This window comes from Schistocerca piceifrons, chromosome 5 (assembly GCF_021461385.2).
Source record: "Schistocerca piceifrons isolate TAMUIC-IGC-003096 chromosome 5, iqSchPice1.1, whole genome shotgun sequence".
Lineage (NCBI taxonomy): Eukaryota > Metazoa > Arthropoda > Insecta > Orthoptera > Acrididae > Schistocerca > Schistocerca piceifrons.
Window position 1 is genome coordinate 355905223 of NC_060142.1, and position 21991 is coordinate 355927213.

Sequence of the window (21991 nt, forward strand, 5' to 3'; positions counted from 1 at the left end):
ATTTACCACGTGGGATACAAAAAATTCATTTTTATTTCAGTAATTATTTTATGTCTTTTAGTATTCTGTATGTGAAATTTTTCAATCGATTTCAAACGTTTTAACGAGATTAAGCGGAGACATGTGGTAAATTTCAGGTTTATTTCAGTTTCTCTTCAGCTTAATGTACCACTATATTTCTTCCTCCTACGCAGACATCGCAAAAAGCCCGTCAAGCTAAAAATTAGAGAGATTCGAGCTCACACGGAGGCTTACCAGCAATCGTTCTTCCCGCGAACTATACACGACTGGAACCGGAAAAGGGGGAAATAACAGCGGTACACAAAGCACCCTCTACCACACACCAGACGACAAAACTAGCTAATATTGCTGTCATCCAGTTCCGAGGTATGTTAAAAAATTCAGTTCTGTAGCTTATTAGGAAGTTAGTTTAAGCACAATAGGCAAATTTTGTACCACACAGACAGACTGAGAAGAAAGCAATATCCATCTTCTTTTCCCTACTCTCTCTGCTCTGCCATACCCATCGCTCAAATTCCGCCTGGAACGGATTCAAATATGTCCCTCACGATCCTTCAGGGGATAAAAAAAAAAAAATGGTTCAAACGGCTCTTAGCACTATGGGACTTAACATCTGAGGTCATCAGTCCCCTAGAACTTAGAACTAATTAAACCTAACTAACCTAAGGACATCACACACATCCATGCCCGAGGCAGGATTCGAACTTGCAACCGTAGCGGTCGCGCGGTTCCACTCTGAAGCGCCTAGAACCGCTCAGCCACCACGGCCGGTTTCAGGGGATCAAATATCTCATGTGTTACCAACCCTTTTTCACCCCCATTCATACATCAATTGCAAAATCTGAACTGAAAGAGAGACAGACATATTCCATCACACTTACTTATGATCTCAAACCAACATGTGGGTCTGCAATAAACTGGAATTAGTAAATGAAGAAATATAGGGTAATTCCAACAGAGACGGCCCATCTTTTTTTAAATGCGATTCAAGGACGTCCCAACCATCTTATAATAATTAAAACGACACATAGTTACAGGAAAGATTTCTGAAAAGTGTCAACTAGGACACTAGCGTAAAAAAATAATGAAAAAAATTTGTTACTGGTCCATCTAACCTGGACCATCCGTGTGAGATGGGTCAGTGATTAATAGGTAACAAATTCAAAACAGTCTGTGAATGTATACAATGTTTTATTGTTTACAACAGGAAATAAATCGACAAAACAGTGAAAGTAAAGAAATAAGCCTCTGGTCGGCGACAGAAGTCTTTCCAGAGCCGTTCACCGTTCAAACTGGTAACTTTTAAATATTATGACACTCAGCAAAATTTAAAATTTGTTTGCATCTCAACTTTACCACATGCGACACAAATGTTATCGAATTTATTTTGCGCAGCTTTCATGCAACCAAAAGCTGCAGATACATTTGAGCCCATCAGCTTTGCTGGTCGAGCAATAGTAGTCTTCCCCACAGCCTGCACGAACGTTCTCGCCACAGTCTTCCCTGTCACCCAAGTTGGGACCAGAGTCTTCTGAGCTACAGGTGTGGCTCCTACAGCTCTCCGCTGATGGAGCTTTCCGCTTCTTCACTTTTCGCCTCTCCATCTCCTTGTTTTTTCTCTTAGCCCTATTGGTTTTGTCAGTTTGTAGTTTAATGTTTTCCCTAAAACTTAAAATTCTAGAAACATTTGTAGCAGAAAATTCTAGAAACATTTGTAGCAGCACCTGCTGGCCTGATTTCTCTTTCACCACCACGACCGAAGAGGTTTCATTTAGGATGACTTGAAAACTGTTTGAAAGAGACTGGTAGGTTTTCTACTGGTGATAGGAGGTGTTGGGTTTAGTGTTGATTCTTCTTGTGCTGATTCTTCGGTAGTAAGATACGCAAGCTCTGAAATACTTCCTATCCCAGTTGTCCTAAATTCAGACACAGCATTCGCTACTATTGCTGCTTTCGTCCAAGCAGAGCCCAGTAATTCTTCGAATTGAAGCATTATTATGGTGTGCCAGTGTTCATGTAGATGACTGGAACAAACAGCGCACAAGAGGCTGCAGGAAGTGGGTCGCATGATTTGACAGACTTAACAGTATAACATAGCCTCTGCACACACTAGCATGTCCATCATTGAGCCGTGGGAGGCATGCAAAATATGGACGTCGTTTCCACCTGGTTTCCTTGGAAGAAAATGATCTCTAGCCAAGCATAAAATATATAGGAAGTCACATAGGCTGACTTGTCGTTCATTACAACTTGTGACACAGGTGGCATCCCGTCAGTAAACTCTTGTTTCGTATTCTTCCCCGTGAAAATTGGGAATGTACAGCCCTTCACCACTGAAACTAGCAAGAACTGAAATTGTTTCGCGTTTTTTGAGCCTCTCTTCGCTATTACTTGCTTGGGTTTATTATTCAGCTGTAAACCACTCTCATTTGAATTAAAAATATCACCTGTTTTCCCGACTAAATCACTGTCCCGGAGGATTCTTTCCAGCATGGTGAAATAGTTTTCTACTGTTTTCTCATTCATTCTTGCAGCTCTGTTTATCGACACACCTTCAGCATTTCTAACTGATAACTTGGGGTTGTATGCGAAGGAACTTTCAAGCCAGTCATAACCTGCTTTCTGGCGTTCCTTATTAAAATTATGGATAATTTTGAGGCTTTGAGCTAATTTGGAAGCCATCACTCGAACTGTGCCTCTACTAGGAGTAAAACCACTAGACTGCAATTTTATTGTGTGCCTCACCATTTTTTCCTCATCACCTTCCCCAATAATAGTTGCTCGTTCAAGACGAACCTTCGACACATTGCCGGATTTTGATCTTCTTTTTAATGTGGTTGACGGTATCTAGTAATGTCTGGAAGCCGCATTGACACCCATTACTCCCATCTTCACAGCACTGTAAGCCTTCTACAGAGTTTCTTCCCTCTAACATCCCCTTACGGAACCTGACTTTCTTTCATAACGTTTGTTGCGCAAATAAGAACATAACAAATTTAGTAATAACCTGCATTTTCATTTAGGCTATTACAATGAGAAGTTCAGGTGGACGATTGTACATTATAACACTAATTTCTACCAAACTATAATAGCAAATCAGCAGTTACATTAACTGTCTGCCGGCCGCGGTGGTCTAGCGGTTCTAGGCGCTCAGTTCGGAACCGCGCGACTGCTACGGTCGCAGGTTCGAATCCTGCCTCGGGCATGGATGTGTGTGATGTTCTTAGGTTAGTTAGGTTTAAGCAGTTCTAAGTTCTAAGGGACTGATGACCACAGATGTTAAGTCCCATAGTGCTCAGAGCTATTTGAAACATTTTTGAATTAACTGTCTAATTTTAAAAATAAAAGTTTATTTAATATAATTCAACTACAAACAAGAATAAATAAAAGACTGATTCTAAATAAAAACTATTTAAAACACAAAGAACGTGAAAGCGCTAATTTTACTTACGTTCTTTGAAGTTTTATTTATGAAGTTATAATAGTTAAAGATGGTGCTCCAAACCACACTTTTGCATAACAATACTGAGCAGTTTGACCAGTCTAGTGGTCCACCTCTCCCGAGTTTTCGGGAGAGATGGACCAGGCCGTCATGGCCGCCCTGTTACAAGGAGACGCTTCTAACCTCACAACTAGAATCGAAGGTACGTGACTGAACGAATACTGGACGCTAGTTAAGCTATGCAACATGATGCTGGTGTGGAAAACTTTCATTGGAGGTGAAGGGAAAACTTCCACGTACCTGAATTCACATTTACGCAGTTTATCGACAGAAACCGTGCGGAAAAAGAACGGATTAAAAACACAAGGCGCGCTTATCTCGCCCACGTTGCTAGAAGACCGCCGGTGGCGCATTCAAACAGATTAGTTAGAAACAAACGTGCCGGTCCATCTTACCTAGTCCTCCATCTCTCCCGGAATTACCCTATCGTAGCTTAACTATCCAATAACAAAAACGTCGTCTCTCAAGCTTGTACAACCTCGGTACGTCCTTTTGACAGCTGGAAGATTAATGTACCAAAGTAACCTATGGCATGTGGTAACCACCGCATTATCCTAACAGTAGAAACACTGAATATACCGCCTTCTCAAAAATCTACCAAATACCTGCATATGCCTCATGAATGATTAAAGCATTTCATACTGTAAACTGGTTGTAAGTTTATAATGACTCTGCTCCAAAAATTCTGAATGAAACAGGGCTAAATTCAAACGTAAGTGTTATTGACCTGTGCTCTTTTGACGATCATTGACATGAAAACGCCCAGAACTGAAATTTCAGATGAAAATATTGAAATATTGTTGATCGATTGGCCGTTAAAAAGTCTATAAAACAGCGACACCATAGCCAGGTCGGAAGAAAGATAACGGTATATTTAGCATAGAACAATTTTCTATGAGATCGCTTTCAGCATTCATTCGTAAACACATTTTTCGATAGTGTTTGCATCGTTTTACAAAGAATGCATTGGTTATGTGCGCCGATTTGTTCTGTGGAAGAGATGTGGATGTACAGAATCGCGCCAGACAAAAACACAGCAGTCGAAGCCGGCGCTACTGCAGTAAATCGCTCGAAGTTAATTTCATCTCCTGAAGAGGCTGTGGCCATTCTCAGAAAAACGTTTCAGAAAATGTAGTGATGTAGAAGAGGACTTCGTCGAGAAATAAACGTGTCTGATTACTTATAAATCAATGTCTCCCGGTGCCGAGCCGTTAACTTGCCACCTTGCTTTCCTAGAAGAAGCTGCGGAAAATGCTAGGGTGAGAAAATAAAATAAATACAGGCATAACATACCCACAGCTCATGCGATTCCCCCACCCCCCTCTCCCCCAGCCACACATCCCAATTCTTTAAAGAATCAAACTCTGTTTTAAGAAAAGCTAAATTTTCGTGAATTTCCAAGCTTATGACGCAATATCTCTTGAAATATATATAGTACAATGATATAATTTTACAGGTACGTTCAGCAGTAGATCATTTATGTGGATACTGTCTGGAATGTATTGCGAGAAAAATTAGTGTTAATCCGTAAATATTATAAAAATAGGTGTGTGTGTGTGTGTGTGTGTGTGTGTTTTCCACATCTCCTCCTAAACCACTGGAGCCATTTCAACGAAATTTGGAACACATACATCTTACTGTCAGGCCACAAGCGCTGTGGGGGCAAGAACCACATACCAATCAGAAGGATGGAATGGGTGTGAAACAATAGCGTAGCCAGCAACGCGTGGATTCCCCGGCTTCATTCAGCCAGTATTTGAGAATGATAGCACTTGGCGACTTGCAACAAACTTCACACATAATTTCTAATAACGATAATAATAATAATGGCGAATTTTTTCCCGCTGACAACCCCTACAGAATGATGAAAGGAAAATGCTTACCACTTATTACTTTTCCGCTGTTCCTGCAGTAAAAGCACCACATGAAACACAATGCTACAATTCATTATTTCTTTTCTACCAACTGCATTCGCGACAAAATTTTGCAGATACTACGAACATATACAGCTGAATATATGCGCACAAGTTATATCATTGTATGACACATAGGTTAGGAGATAAGACGTCATAAACAATGAGACGCGTGAAAAACTGTCACACCTTGGATGACATTTAAATTTACTACTTCTTTGCTACTAACTCTATTCGCAGTAATTTTCGCAGACAGTATCCACATATGTTGCTGAATGTACCTGAATATTAAATAATTGTACGATACGTAGACCAGAAGATGTTGTTGTTGTGGTCTTCAGTCCTGAGACTGGTTTGATGCAGCTCTCCATGCTACTCTATCCTGTGCAAGCTTTTTCATCTCCCAGTACCTACTGCAACCTACATCCTTCTGAATCTGCTTAGTGTATTCATCTCTTGGTCTCCCTCTACGATTTTTACCCTCCACGCTGCCCTCCAATACTAAATTGGTGATCCCTTGATGCCTCAGAACATGTCCTACCAACCGATCCCTTCTTCTGGTCAAGTTGTGCCACAAACTTCTCTTCTCCCCAATCCTATTCAATACTTCCTCATTAGTTATGTGATCTACCCATCTAATCTTCAGCATTCTTCTGTAGCACCACATTTCGAAAGCTTCTATTCTCTTCTTGTCCAAACTATTTATCGTCCATGTTTCACTTCCATACATGGCTACACTCCATACGAATACTTTCAGAAATGACTTCCTGACACTTAAATGAAATGAAGCACAAGGCCAGACACTGTGTGGTAGGGGCGTGGACGCACGGCAATAAACAAATACCTGGACGACGCCGTGTTTCTCCACTAGTAAGCAATAAATTACGCCACGCCTGATGCTGAAGTTATAGAGCATGAATAGCGAAAATATAGTAAACGATAAACTTTTTTCCTTTCGTTATTTTGTGAGCGTGTCTGCGAGAAAAAATTTCGACAAGGTTTGAAATTGCGTGTAATGTCTGTCGGAAGTCGCTAAGTGTTCTCGTTCCCAAGTAATGGATGAATAAAATCTGAGTAATCTGCGCGGCATGAGTTGCACTGCCTCAAGCTATTTACACATTCTCCAACTATAATACTTGCGTTATTGTATCAAACCTTTAGCGTAAGATTATACCTCTTAATGCGTAGGTTACGACAGCATTTTCAATTTTTAAATTCGGCCAGTAATTAGTAAAAGATCGAATATGAAATTATTATCGCCCTGGTGGACGCTAGACAGGCAACCTCAACAGGACTGTCACTATTTTAGCCATTTAGTTATACAGATGTGCAGCAGCCATGATTTTTATGGGGTTTTATCGTCCTATTACGTGACGCTGATGGTCCATGTGACTGCACTGTTAGCCACACTCGTACTGAGCCCTCACTGTCATAGTCCAGTGCAGTGTTCCATTGCTTCACTGACACTCTTCAATTCTCCAATCCGTAAAGCTATGTTCCTAGTGATTCGTGTGATGCATATTGAGTGCGACCATTTATATATAATATTTGGGAAGATTAGCCAATAATGTTCAACTGTGCCCGCTTGCCTAAAGGTGGAAGTTACTGAAGAAAGCACTACACCCAGCCACACTTTTTGTTGACTGGCTTATTTTGGCTAATTAGTTATCCGGCCCGCGGAAGAAATTCGTGAGAGAGATCATGGCGCTTGCGTTGTATCCCGCCCGAGACGCATTTTCAGATATTCGCCTTCCTGATGTTCGCAGTATTCCGGCTGTGTTTTTGTATGTTACTGCCAATATATGCTAAACTCAAGCGACTGAGACTTTCAAACTTCTCACAGTGAACAAACAAGTGATGGCTCAATTTATTTAGTGTCACAGAAACAGCTCATGCCTATACGGTCAGTCATCACAAGTATTTTTGGACAGATATGTTAAAAATTCTTGCTAATAGTGTTTCTGGGTATTAACACAATAAGTTTTAAAACCTCTAATGACCTACCTGTGGCCAAAAATCGCGAAGTTACTCCTAATTGCTTGTCGACTGGGATTACCAGTTTCATTGCCGCATTTTTGTTTTGTTTTGTTTTTTTGTTTTAACATCAGTAAATAAATCATGCCCATTGTGCACGTGTCACATCGCTGTAACTGTTGAAATTGAAGGTAAATTATATTTAATTAGCTACAACCCATTGCTTTTACTATTAGCGTTAATTTTTCCATGATGATATTTCAAGATGCGTGGCATCACGTCTTCAGAAGTTTACATTTATTTTCCCATCTTTAACGTTGTGCTTTATGAAAACCGTTGCAGAAATTTGTAACGGAAGCTTTTAACGCAGCTAGTGTAAAACATTGTAAGTAAACAAATAATATTCACGACGCTTAAACAAATGTGAACATCTGGAGATTGGGAACATAAAATGTGCAGTTTCAGAAACGCGTGTTTTGAGCCACATTTTGGTGGCACGGCGTGTCGGGAAAGGGGAGCCATTGATATGGGTGCATATGCGTTGACAGCACGGACGCTATAGTTTTGACTTTATGCGTTAGGAACGTTGCTGCCGCATCACGGAACGAGGCAGCCCGCGAGTTGGGAATCAGGTCCGCGGATCAACAGAGGTTGCCCATGTCTGCTTTGCAGCATAGGGGTTTGGCTCATTGTTATGGAGCATTCTGAGCATGGGGTTGACGATAGACAAGATGGCGGACTCGTGTTGAGCACATGCTCCACAGCAATGATGCAAACCCCTGCGTGGTAAAATATCGAGAAAAACTTTTCCTCAAGACAAAAATGTGACATTTGCGCAATAAATTCTCGCTGCCGTTTGACGATCGACCATGCGCCGAAACTAGCCAGGGCGGAATAAACCATTCATTAAAAAATTATGGATGGCTGCACATTTTCTTCAGTGAAGTTTACAAAAGCCGTGGTGTTATCAAACCGTCTTAAGTGAAATAATATCTACAAATAGATTTTCTCTAGAACATTAACGTTAGATGGAATCTCGTACTCAATACCTTTGTCGTTATCTTCTTTAACTATGATAATAATTGACATTCTTACTGAAAAGCAATAGAAACTTACCCCTGTATGAAGACATATTCTAATATTTTGTTTGTTTCTTTGCAGGTTGGTGTTTCATAACTTTTCTTTGGAAGCTGTTTACACTTCGCGTCAGGTAAGATTAGTAAAATTTAGGTCCACACTGGTACTAAATTCTTTGCTTTGTAGATTCGGCCAAAGTTCGAAGTCCTTACAGTCCTTTCATAGGAAGAAGTACTGGAAATGTGTGCTTAAGATGTGAATATTGATGAGACTCCCCAAGTTTATTTTGAACGCGGCGTCAACACATGCCTTCCCATCGTGAAGAAGTTGGACGAAAAATTGTTTATCGGTTGCACCGAACTTTAACAGTCCTTTTGCCGCGCATGGTAGCCGCGTTTTCTTAGGCGCCTTGCCACGGTTCGCGGTGCTCCTCTCGTCGGAGTTTCGAGTCCCCTCTCGGGCACGGGTGTGTGTGTTGTCCTTAGCGTTAGTTAGTTCAAGTTAGATTAAGTAGCGTGTAATTCTAGTAACTTACCACTAAGGATATAAAATGAAACAACAGTCCTTGTGTCGAAAAACATAAACTATAACGTATGGGTACTGCTTTGTCATTAATGGAAATATACATCAATGAAAAATAATAGCAATTGTCCCTCTTTGGGCAAGTTTCGTTCCTGTGTTGTACAGGTTGAACACTGAGTTATGTTCAGAGTGACAGGGCTGAACACATATGGGCAGATTCTCTTGGAGAAGAAATTCAATACTCGCATCTACGGTACAGTCTCGGAGTGGTGCTTGGTGACGATTAGTGAGACGTCGGAGCATGAGAGATAGTACCAATGGCGCTGTTTTCACTGCTGCTGTGACTTGTCAGCTAACGAAACTGCTAATGGAGACCGCGGCATCCTACTACATCCCAGATGGGCAACAGTCTGATTCCGTATTCCTAGATTTATGGAAAGAGTTTGACACAGCGGCCCACAGCAGAAGGTTCGAGCACATGGGTTAATTCTGAGATACATGTGTGGCGCAAAGACTTCTTAAGTAACAGAACCCAATACTTTGTCCTGAACGGTAAATGTTCATGAGAGACAAGGGTACCGTATGGAGCGCAGCAGAGAAATGTCACAAGACCACTCTTGTTATCTATATACATAAATGACCTGACGGATATGGTGAGTAGCAGTCTGCGACTTTTGGCTGATGATGCTGTAGTGTACGAGAAAGTGTTGTCGGTAAGTGACTGTAGGACAGTACACGATGACTTGGACAGAATGGCAGCTATTTGGTCTGATGAATGCCTGCTTGTTCTAAATATAGAAAAATGTAAAATAATGCAGATGAGTAGTAAAAATAAGCCTGTAATGTTCAAATACAGTATTAACAGTGTGTGTTGACAGTCAAGTCGATTAAATATCTAGGCGTAATACTACAAAGTGGTATGAAATGCAACAAGAACGTTAGGTCGGTAGTAGGGAACGCGTTCGGTCGACTTCGGTTTATTGGGATAACTGTAATAAAATGTACCTCATTTACAAAGAAGGCTGCGTACAGAATCTACAAACTAGGCTGGGTACAGAATACTTGTGCGACCCATTCTTGAGTACTGCTCGGTTGTTTGGAATCCCCACCAGGAGGACAGCGAAGCAATCCGGAGGCGCGCCACTAGATTTGTTAGTGGTTCAAATGGCTCTGAGCACTATGGGACGTAACATCAGAGGTCATCAGTCCCCTAGAACTTAGAACTACTTAAACCTAACCTAACCTAAGCACATCACACACATCCATGCCCGAGGCAGGATTCGAACCTGCGACCGTAGCGGTCGCGCGGTTCCAGACTGAAGCGCCTAGAACCGCTCGGCCACACCGGCCGGCATTTGTTAGTGGTAGGTTCGCTCAACATGTGACTATTAACGAGATACTGCATCGGCTCAAACTGGAAACCGTGGAGGGAGAACGGTGTATTGACACACAGTCAACGCGGATTTAGAACACATAGTTCTTGTTAAACACAACTAGCTCTTTACTCACACGAAGTGTTGAGTGCTATCGACTAACAATTTCAAATTGATTCCGTATTTTTAGATTTCCAGAAGGCTTTCGACACCGTGCCTCACGAAAGGCTTGTCATCGAACTGGGTGCTTATGGAATTTTGTCTCAGTTATGCGACTGGATTCGCGATTTCCTGTCAGAGAGGTCACAGTTCGTAGTAACTAACGGAAAGTCATCGAGTAAAACAGAAGTGATACCTGGCGTTCACAGAGGTAGTGTTATAGCCCCTCTGCTGTTCCTTATCTTCAGAGACGATATAGGAGACAATCTGAGCAGCCGTCTTAGGTAGTTTGCAGATGATTCAATCTATGACTGAGGGTTCTGAAGATTTGTTTAATAAAGCTTGGCGAGAAGCCAGAGAACTTTAGAGACGATATAGGAGACAATCTGAGCAGCCGTCTTAGGTAGTTTGCAGATGATGCTGTCATTTATCGTCCAGTAAAGTCATTATAAGATCAAAACATATTTTAAAACGATTCAGGTAAATATCCGTATGGAGCGAAAATTGTCAATTGACCCTAAATAATGAAAACTGTGAGGTCATCCACATGAGTGCTAAAAGGAATCCGTTAAACTTCATTTACGCGATGAAGCAATCAAATCTAAAGGCTGGAAATTCAACTAAATACCTAGGAATTACTGTTAAGAACATCTTAAATTGGGAAGAACACAGATAATGCTGTGGGGAAGGCGAACACTTCGAGCAGGCAGCAGATCTACTAAAGAGACTGCCTACAGTACGCTTGTCCGTCATCTTTTGGAGTACTGCTGTGAAGTGTTGGATTCTTACCTGACAGGGTTAATGGAGTACACCGAGGAAGCTCGAAAAAGGGCAACACGTTGTATATTATCAAGAAATAGCGGAGAGATTGTCACGGGCACGATAGAGGATTTGGGGTGGACTTCATGAAAACAAAGGAGTTACTCGTAGCGTCGGGATCTCCTCACGAAATTTCAGTCAGCAACTTTCTCCTCCGAATGCGAAAATATTCGTTGACGGAGACCTACACAGGGAGCAACGATTATCATAATAAAATAAGGGAAATCAGAGCTTGCGCGGAAAGATGTAAGTGTTCCTTTTTTTGCATGCGCTGTTCGAGAGCGGAATAATAGGGAATTATTGTGAATGTGTTTTGATGAACCCTCTGCCAGGCACGTAAGAGTGATTTGCAGAGTATCCATGTAGATGTATATGTAGATGAAGATGAAGACGACTTTCTTTTCGCAAGACACTATGGAGAAAATTGGAAAATTTGGAAATTTGTGGTAAGTTACTATGGGACCGTAACTGCTGAGGTCATTGGTCCCTAAGCTTACACACTACTTAATCTAACGTAAACTAAGTTACGCTAAGGACAACACACACACCCATGCCCGAGGGAGGACTCGAATCTCGGATGGGGAGTGTAATGGGGGGTGGGGGGAGCAATGCGAACCGTGACAAGGCGCCCTAAACCGCGTGCTACCCCCGCGCGGCAGAAAATTAGAGGGCCGTCATTTGTAGTTGGCTGCAGAAGATGCTACTGCCAGCAACGGCCATTTCTCGTAAGGATTGCGAAGACAAGATAAGAGAAATTATGGCTTGTACGGGGGCGTATAGATAGTCGTTTTCCCCTCGCTCCATTTGCGTGTGAATCAGTAGTGATCGGTATTGGCACAGAGTGCCCTCCGCCATGCACCGTGTGTGGCTTGCGGAGGTTGTATGTAGTTTGTAGATGTGCTTAATAAGCGGACAGGGACGGAACTATAGCTGGAGTCATGAACGATGGCGGTCGAGTTTAGGCTTGTTCTGCACACCTACATTACATATGCTCCGAGAGCCAATGGGCGTTCAGTATGTTCTGAGCGCTCCGACGTGAATGCCATAGCTAATGGTAGGATTAAACGTGATCGTAACGAGTTTTGTTGGGAGTTGTCATCGCTGATTGTCGTGGTAAGTGATGAATTCTGCGTAAGTAAGCGAGAAACATAATTTACCGGATATATGCCGTCTTCAAAACGGAAAGCACGCGCACGCGCTTACCGCAACTGTCGCTTGCATTCGTCAGTAATGCAATCCCCGTCCGTGCCTCGACATGCGCGAACCGCCATCGTTCGTGGGTCGGACTGTAGTACTCGTGTTCGCCCAGAGGGCTAGCGAACATCAGGTGTAGGACGCCGGATGGGAAAAAAAAACACATGTCGCTATTGCTGTAGGAAACGCAACAGAATGATCTGGACGTAACCTGTTTAGTTTCGCGTACCGGCAACAAATGACAGAGGTGTGCAGTCCCTTTTGGCTGTGGTTTCCACACATCGTGATGCCCGGTCGAACTCGGATATCGTTGCGTGATACAGTACGTTAACTTGCGCTCTCCGGTTGACTCTGCAGTCGCCGACACTGATCACAGAGGACAAGGAAAAATCCACTCAGAGCACTACACAGACCTTGGTGCCATTCATCCCTAAAATTACGGTTTACGTTACTACATTGGCGGGCGGCTGCCACAGTACAGCAAAGGGTTGCGATCATCCTGACTGACGCTCAGGTGTAACATTTGCCCTAATATGAACTAGTCTTACGCAGCAGCCTAAGTATGACCATGTATGCCATTTCTCGTAAGAATTGCGAAGACAAGCGATGAGTAACTGCACATTCCTTGGACTACTGGCGCCAACAGTGGTACACGGCTGTCGCATTACGTCCAGGGTACTGGCAGTTTTCTGAAAGACCATCCAGTATTCCACAGGCACTCAAAATTTGCTCCCTGAGTAATACAAATTCTGCTCATCGACGACGTCCTGATGTATCTACTATGTTTACTGGCCCATCATGATACCGAAAACAAAAGATCTTAATTTCAGCTATTCATACACAGTTTTAATGGCTTCAGCTTTTCCTGACGATACGTGGAACTTACACCGTTCATACCGCGGCTCGTGGAATGGTTCAAATGGCTCTAAGCACTATGGGAATTAACATCTGAGGTGATCAGTCCCCTAGACTTAGAACTACTTAAACCCAACTAACCTAAGGACATCACACACATCCATGCCCGAGGCAGGATTCGAAGCTGCGACCGTAGCAGCAGCGCGGTTCCGGACTGAAGCGCCTAGAACCGCTCAGCCATAGCTTTGATGTCTTCTGTCGGTGACGCAAGCAAATTTGGGGTTTCTGCGCCACATCTGTTAAAATTTCATTTTCCCTTTCCTTCTGGTGTACGTCACGATCGATGCAGCCAAGGCGGTCACTGAGATACGAAGCAGCAGAGGTGCGCAGTGGCGCTGCCTCAGTCAGTCGGTGTTTACGCAACAGCACGTGACGTGACGCCCACTGGACAACCAACCGCTCGTTTGTAAGGCGGCGTCAGGTGACTCGTTGGCCTCGCGCGTACCTAAGCTGCAGTTAATCCCGTTTGCTGCGAATACTACACAAGGTACTTCGTGTGCCGAGATTCATGAGCGACTGTAGCCCTTTCGTACCAGGATCTGTTTGGAGCATCATCTTCTTCCAGGTGGAGATTTGGAAACTGCAAGAACCAATCACAGCAGGAAATGCTTATTTCGTTTTTTCTTCCATATTGAGATCTGATCATCGCCATACAGCCACCAATCAAATATACTCGTTGTAAGCCCTCCTTCATTACGATAGATACGTGTGGTGTCCTATTAATCGTCCTATTTTTTTTCCTTTTTATTATTAAAAATAATAGTATTCTTATAACCACTCTGACTGTTTAAAGATCTCACAACTTGGACGAGCAAAAATTATGTTCTGAAGCTAAGCCTTTTAAGGACGTGCTTATTTAATTACCTCTGGCATGCGAGAATACCTACACAATGCATCTCTCGCAGCAGCATAGGTCGTCTGTATTATTGGACACAACCACTGAAAATCTGTTACGAGATACTTAAACGAAAAATAAATAAGGTAAATTAACAATTCTTCAAGCATTTCTAACAGATTACTTTGAACCTATTGTTACTAAGATTAGTAACAATAGGCTCAAAGTAATCTGTTAGAAATACTTGAAGACTTTTTAATTTACCTTATTTCTTAATGATTATTTATCATCATGTAGTGGTTATAGTTAATGAGCCGTTAGTCAGTAAGCCTTCCAATAGTATAGAAAAATATGTACAATTACGATAGGCGCCAAAATTGCATACTGCTCGCTGGTACGTCCGGACAAGAGTATTCATCAACAAAGTGTAGTGATAAAGCCGGTCGGTGTGGCCGAGCGGGTTCTAGGTGCTTCAGTCCGGAACCGCGCTGCTGCTACGGTCGCAGGTTCGAATCCTTCCTCGGGCATGGATGTGTGTTATGTCCTTAGGATAGTTAGGTTTGCGTAGTTCTATGTCTAAGGGACTGATTACCTCAGATGTTAAGTCCCATAGTGCTTGGAGCTATTTGAACCATTTGTAGTGCTAAAACAAGCGCTGAGCGACGTATTCACACCTCCGATTTAATATCTTCGTCGATAAGGATTGTATTCATTATAACAGTCATGGAGTAATCAGGCAAAAATTACATAAATATGTCGACATTGCAATGGATACTACATAGTATACCACCTGCATTACAGCTGGAAGTTCCTGATCCGTATGAAATACATACATAAGCTGCATAGCTGTTCGTATTTAACTACCTCTGGCATGCGCGGATACCTACACAATACATCTCTCGTAGCAGCATAGGTCGCCCGTGGAAAAGAGAAACATGTAGAGCCAAGTCTGATGCCGCAGTGGAAGTAGAAAACTGCCATGTCGTTTTAGCCAGAAAATTATTGCACAACTTATTTGCTCGTGGGCTAAGGAATACTTGTTGTTTGCACTTTTTCCCCTGAACGTTTTTTTCCTCCAGTCATTTCGCAAAGAATCACAGCCTGAGTATTTAACGGTTGTGGTTCCGTCAAGCTTAGAAAGTATATATGAATCCTTTTCAAACTACTGTTGAACTTCCGCTACATACATCCAAACGATAGTCGTCTTTCTGTTTCCACATCGAATAATCGTGATACGGAACTGTCCACAGTGTTCTAATTGTTTATTACTTCTTACCAGCCTGGTGCGTGTGTGGAGAGCATACACCGTTCAAAAGACTTCTGCGGAATCCGGTTACTACAGTGGTTGCTCTATTACGCAATATACGACTGGAGTATTGCGAATGTTCGATGTACTGGGGCCTGCAGAGGACGCCACTAAGACGTTGTAACTAGTAAAACTAAATGAAGTGTCCAAAATAACGGCTGATGGAATATATTTATACAACAGTTCGACTGGCCGCTGTCCCTCATTCCATTATGAATTTACGATTACTGTGACATTTCTGAACACCAAAAATCTCCTTTGTATAAAACAACAGTGGTTCCGAAAACAGAGCTGGAGTGAAATTCAACTGGCTCTGTTCGTCCACAAGACCCAGCAGTAGGTACCGGCGCCAAGGCAGATGTCGTGTTCTTTGACTTAAAGAATTCGTTCATACAGTTCAGCACTGGCTGCCGTCTAATGGACAAAATACGAGAGTACAGAATATCAGACCCACTGTATGATTGCACTGAAGAGTTTCTACCCAACAGAACACAGCGTGTCATTCTGAACAGAGAGAAGTCTTCAGACGTAAAAGTTATTTCGAGCTTGCTCCGAGGGAGTATTACAGGACCATTACTTTTTCTGCATATACAAGTGGCCCAGTACACAGCATCGGAAGTTCCATGAGGCTTATGGAGGATGATGCTGTTGCATGCAGAGAAGTCGCAACGCTAGAAAACTGCAGGGAAATGCAGTAAGACCACCAGAGGATCGACGTTTGGTGCAGAGTGTGGCAGTTGATCCTCACTAGCGAACCCGGCAGTGCTTTGCGGTTGCTAAATATGTGTAGTAAGTCCATACCCCCCTCCCCCCCGTCCATCTCTGCTTTCTCTCCTCTCTCTGTCGATCATCTCCTCTCCCATCTCTTCGTCCAACTCCTCCCATGTCTCTTTATCCATCACCTGCTCCTGCCCTCTCTCAGTCCATCTCCTCCTTCCCCCTCTATCTGGTCTTGAGCGATGTTTATTGTTATTGCCAGCAAAAAAACTTGATTGGGAATTCAAGTCCCTTAAAGTGACTGGTTCAAATGGCTCTAAGCACTATCATGCCCGACAACGTGCTTCTTGACAGCTGCCGTTTCGTTTTCTATCTTACAGTCAATTTAAACCATTAAGTTGTTTCTGCCGTATATATTCTATTTTTCAACAAAAATTGTATGCACAGCTACGTGCTGTTTTGTTTTCTTGCTCGCATTTGGTTTTAACAGAAAACAGAAAAGTTGTATTTATGGTTTATTAGGGTATTATTAGAATACTACTGCGGAGTCTGAATAGTCTGGAACTTTGTAATCCTATCCGTTTGCAGATTAAAACTATGAGAAATACTGTCATCGAAGCTACTATTCTCACAGAAGCAGCTGGAAAAGTCTCTTACACTCCGTATTCCAATGACCCCAAAGCCATTTAACCATTCATTTTGCCAGCCGCTGTGACCGAGCAGTTCTAGACGCTCCAGTCTGGAACCGCGCTGCTGCTACGGTCGCAGGTTCGAATCCTGCCTCGGGCATGGATGTGTGTCATGTCCTTAGGTTCGTTAGGTTTAAGTAGTTCTAAGCCTAGGGGGCTGATGACCTCAGAAGCTAAGTCCCATAGTGCTCAGAGCCATTTGAACCATTTTTGAAGTAGTCAAAATTGTTCAGTGTTTGTTCGAATTCTGCGTTTATCATAATAGGGAAATAACAGGGAAATCGGTTATTTCATAAATCGGTTATTTTGAGCAGTTTTAATAGTACGGTTAAACTGGTTTTTAAAAGAAAATGGTATAACCGAAAATCGGTTGTTTTAAGGATAACCGCCATCCCTACAGCTTACCTGCTGCTGGGTGATGTTCCCTGTGTTCCCCTCTAACCACGCGTCCGATCACAAGAGGGGTGTCGCCCTGCATCACGCAGAGCGCGTGTCTGAACTCATTTTCAGTCATAGGTCGCAGTTAGTCGTACTCGTGTCCAATGTTAGTCGTACTGGTGTTCATTAATAGACCAAAACACACTGCTGTTTCCCAGTCCTTCTGCTAATTATTTTCCAAAGATTTCAGAAATAGAAGTAATCATAAAATTGACAAATTTTGACATAGAGTGCGATTCACGCCTAGCATATATTGATTATACGCCCCTGGTATAGTCTACGATAAGTCAGTGGTCGTGTCGCAGCGGCTACGAGGGTTCCTGTCAGATCACCGAAGTGAAGTACTATCGGGCTTGGCTTGCACTTGGATGGGTCGCCATCCGGTCTGCCGAGCGCTGTTGGCAAGTGGGGTGCGCTCGGCCCTTAGGATGCACATTGAGAGCTACTTGATTGAGAAGCAACGGCACCAGTCACGAAAACTGACAATTTGGGAGAGCGGTCTGCGGATTACACTACCCTCCATATCCGCATCCACTGACGCTTATAGGCTAGGATGACACAGCTGTCGGTCAGGATCTTCCGAAACATATTTGGACCAGCCACTGCGGCCGAGCGGTTCTAGACGTTTCAATCCGGAACCGCGATGCTGCTACGGTCGCAGCTTCGAATCCTTCCTCGGGCATGGATGTGTGTGATTTCCTTAGGTTAGTTAGGTTTAAGTAGTTCTAAGTCTAGGGGACTGATGACCTCAGATGTTAAGTCCCATAGTGCTTAGAGCCATTTGAACCATTTTTGACCTATTCTGGCGGTGTTTACTTTAGTTAGCCTACGATAAACAAAAAATGGCTCTGAGCACTATGGGACTTAACATCTAAGGTCATCAGTCCCCTATAACTTAGAAGTATTTAAACCTAACGAACCCAAGGACATCAAACACATCCATTCCCGAGGCAGGATTCGAACCTGCGACGGTAGCGGTCGCGCGGTTCCAGACTGAAGCGCCTAGAACCGCACGGCCACACCGGCCGACCCTACGATAAACGAAAACCACCAAACTGTAGTTTAACTCAATACAGTATGGGCTCCTCAGTTCCGCTTCTGAGGTAAAAACGATGTCGCATCTCCTGGCCACGTCTCTCTCCACGAGGCAAAAATCTGAATGCGAGATTCTTTGTTTTATGCTCCGCGTTGTAGTGAACGTGGAAATCCATTCTCTGCACCTACTCGTCCACGGGCATTTTCTCGTCCCGTGTGAGGACGGCTAAGTTGGTTTGCGGAGTATAGTGTAGACGAACACTATTCGTCATTAATATTGCGAGCATTTCGGTGCAACTGAAAAAAATAGGCCTTAGTAAGGCGATCTACGTTCTGTGTATAAGGAGAGATTACGAAGTGGATTTCGTCTCGAGAAAGCGAATTTGAATGTTGGTTGTTTATGACAGTGGTTGCGAACCTGAATGAAATTTTCTGAGGGGGAAAAACTGTATGATTCGATTCTGTGTCAGTCACGCAACTACACTACTGGCCATTAAAATTGCTACACCACGAAGATGACGTGCTACAGACGCGAAATTTAATCGACAGGAAGAAGATGCTGTGATATGCAAATGCGCTTGCAGCAGCATGGACTATCAGCTCGGAGACCATGGCTGCGGTTACCCTTGACGCTGCATCACAGACAGGAGCGCCTCCGATGGTGTACTCAACGACGAACCGGGGTGCACGAATGGCAAAACGTCATTTTTTCGGATGAATCCACGTTCTGCTTACAGCATCATGATGGTCGCATCCGTGTTTAGCGACATTGCGGTGAACGCACATTGGAAGCGTGTATTCGTCATCGTCATACTGGCGTATCACCCGGCGTGATGCTACGGGGTGCCATTGGTCACACGTCTCGGTCACCTCCTGTTCGCATTGACGGCACTTTGAACACTAGACGTTACATTTCAAATGTGTCACGACCAGTGGCTCTACCCTTCACTCGATCCCTGCGAAACCCTACATTTCAGCAGGATAATGCACGACCGCATGTTGCAGGTCCTGTACGGGCCTTTCTGGATACAGAAAATGTTCGACTGCTGCCCTGGCCAGCACATTCTCCAGATCTCTCACCAACTGAAAACGTCTAGTCAATGGTGGCCGAGCAACTTGCTCGTCACAATACGCCATTCACTACTCTTGATGAACTGTGGTATCGTGTTGAAACTGCATGGGCAGCTGTACCTGTACGCGCCATCCAAGCTCTGCTTGACTCAATGCCCAGGCGTATCAAGGCCGTTATTACGGCCAGAGGTGTTTGTTGTGGGTACTGATTTCTCAGGATCTATGCACCCAAATTGCGTGGAAATGTAATCACATGTCAGTTCTAGTATAATATATTTGTCCAATGAATACTCGTTTATCATCTGCATTTCTTCTTGGTGTATTAATTTTAATGGCCAGTAGTGTAAATTATTTTCAAAATGTCATTACTATTATCATAATTTTGTAAGACTCTAATAATAATTATATGAGTTACAAATGATTACTTTTCCTCAGTTAGTAGCATTAATGCGGTGGAGGTTACAGGTTCATCACACAGTCCACCCACTACGCACATATATTGTGATTTGCCCTGTACATGACGGTGAAAGTAATCGCATCTGTGGGCGGTGAGGAAGGGAACGCTTCTGTATCGGACTGGATGAGAACGGGGCTGTGTCGAGAGTGCTCCCGGCTCGGCTCAGGTGCGGCTGCCCGCGGCCGGTAATTGCACAGAGTGCGAGCGGTACATGGCAGCCTTATTTAAGTGCGTTACTGGCCGCAGTCTCTGAAACTTGTTACCGACCCGTCACCTGCTACCCCGCCAGCTCCCATTACGTAACGCGCTATGGAATTGTCTCACAGTACGCCGCTTTTCGTGAATATCGAACAGCCGCGAGAGCTCGATTAGAGTTTCATTTGTTTTACTGTCCTTCCAGTAATCCTAACACACTGTAAGTGGACGAAAAAGTACTGTTTTTCTTTTTATTTGATTTGTGGCGCTCATTGCTTTAGTAGACAGCGTGTGCAATGCTCCAGTGCTGTTCGAGTAGGGGAGGATTGCCAAGAGGGCTGGGGCGTGTTAGGGTAGTCCGTGCAGTTGCGCAAAGCCAATGTGCCAGGGTGGCGTAGTGGCTTGTGCATCTGCCTAGTGAGTACGAGTCCCAGGTTCGGATACCAGGCTTGGTACAAATTTTCATTCGTCGCTTCAGTCTACATACATACATCGTAGTTATTTGAGACTTAAAAAGAACGCTCGGACCATATCGTTCCATTTGATTAAACATACTTTTTAGCCCTTTAAGTGAAAAAATGTCTCATCCAGCACATCAGTGAAAAACGTGGCAGTATGTAGATTTTGAGATTAAGAACCACTAAAACTGATAAAGTTACTATGGATTTTCTGAGTCTGTAATGAGTTACGGGATAATAAATATTAATACTAGTGAATCAAAAGCACAAAATCTATACTGAAAAAGCTTGAAAAAAAATCTGCAGCAAATTTGCGATGTCAACTTCTCTTACAAGAAACCCCTCACGTAAAAGTGTTGTGTTAACAGTTACGACAAAAAAAAAAAAGAAGTGTAGTGTAGGTAGTCTCCTTCGTAGGTCTGTTACATTTTCTAAGAGTCCTGCCAATAAAACGCAATCTTTGGTTAGCTTTCCCCACAACATTTTCTATGTGTTCCTTCCAATTTAAGTTGTTCGTAATTGTAATACCTAGGTATTTAGTTGAATTTACGGCTTTTAGATTACACTGCTTTATTGTGTAACCGAAGTTTAACGATTTTCTTTTAGCACTCACGTGGATGACCTCACACATTTCGTTATTTAGGGTCCACTGCCACTTTTCGCACCATTCCGATATTTCTTGTAAATGGTTTTGCAGTTTGTTTTGATCTTCTGATGACTTTATTGGTCGATAAACGGCAGCGTCATCTGCAAACAACCGAAGACTGCTGCTCAGATTGTCTCGCAAATCGTTTATATAGATAAGGAACAGCAAAGGGGCTACAACACTAACTTGGGGAACGCCAGAAACCACTTCTGTTTTACTCGATGACTTTCCGTCAGTTACTATTCCATAAGCACGCAATTTCACTACGAGCCACTTGTACAGTGTCAAAAGCCTTCCGGAAATCCAAAAATACGGAATCGATCTGAAATCCCTTGCCAATAGCACTCAGAACTTTACGTGAATAAAGAGCTAGTTGTGTTTCACAGGAACGATGTTTTCTAAACCCATGTTGACTGTGTCAATAGACCGTCTTCTTCGAGGCAATTCATAATGTTCGAACACAACATCTGTTCTACAATCCTGCTGCAAATCGACGTTAACGATATGGGCCTGTAATTTAGTGGATTACTCCTACCACCTTTCTTGAATATTGGTGTGACCTGTGCAACTTTCCAGTCTTTGGGTACGGATCTTCCGTCGAGCAAACGGTTGTATATGATTGTTAAGTATGGAGCTAATTCATCAGCATACTCCGAAAGGAACCTAATTGGTATA

The 21991-nt window shown here is 43.1% G+C and overlaps 1 protein-coding gene across 2 annotated transcripts in view; it reads left to right on the top strand.

Annotated features, from left to right (window-relative positions):
* LOC124798705 overlaps positions 1-21991 on the top strand; it is a 478156-nt gene that overhangs the window by 227659 nt on the left and 228506 nt on the right. Inside the window, exon 1 of one of the 2 annotated variants that reach the window (XM_047262218.1) lies at positions 334-387. The exons of the other annotated variant lie outside the window; for it this stretch is intronic. The gene's annotated coding sequence lies outside the window, so the exon portion shown is untranslated. Of the gene's footprint in view, positions 1-333; positions 388-21991 lie in introns of those variants that run through there. 2 annotated transcript variants of the gene reach the window in all.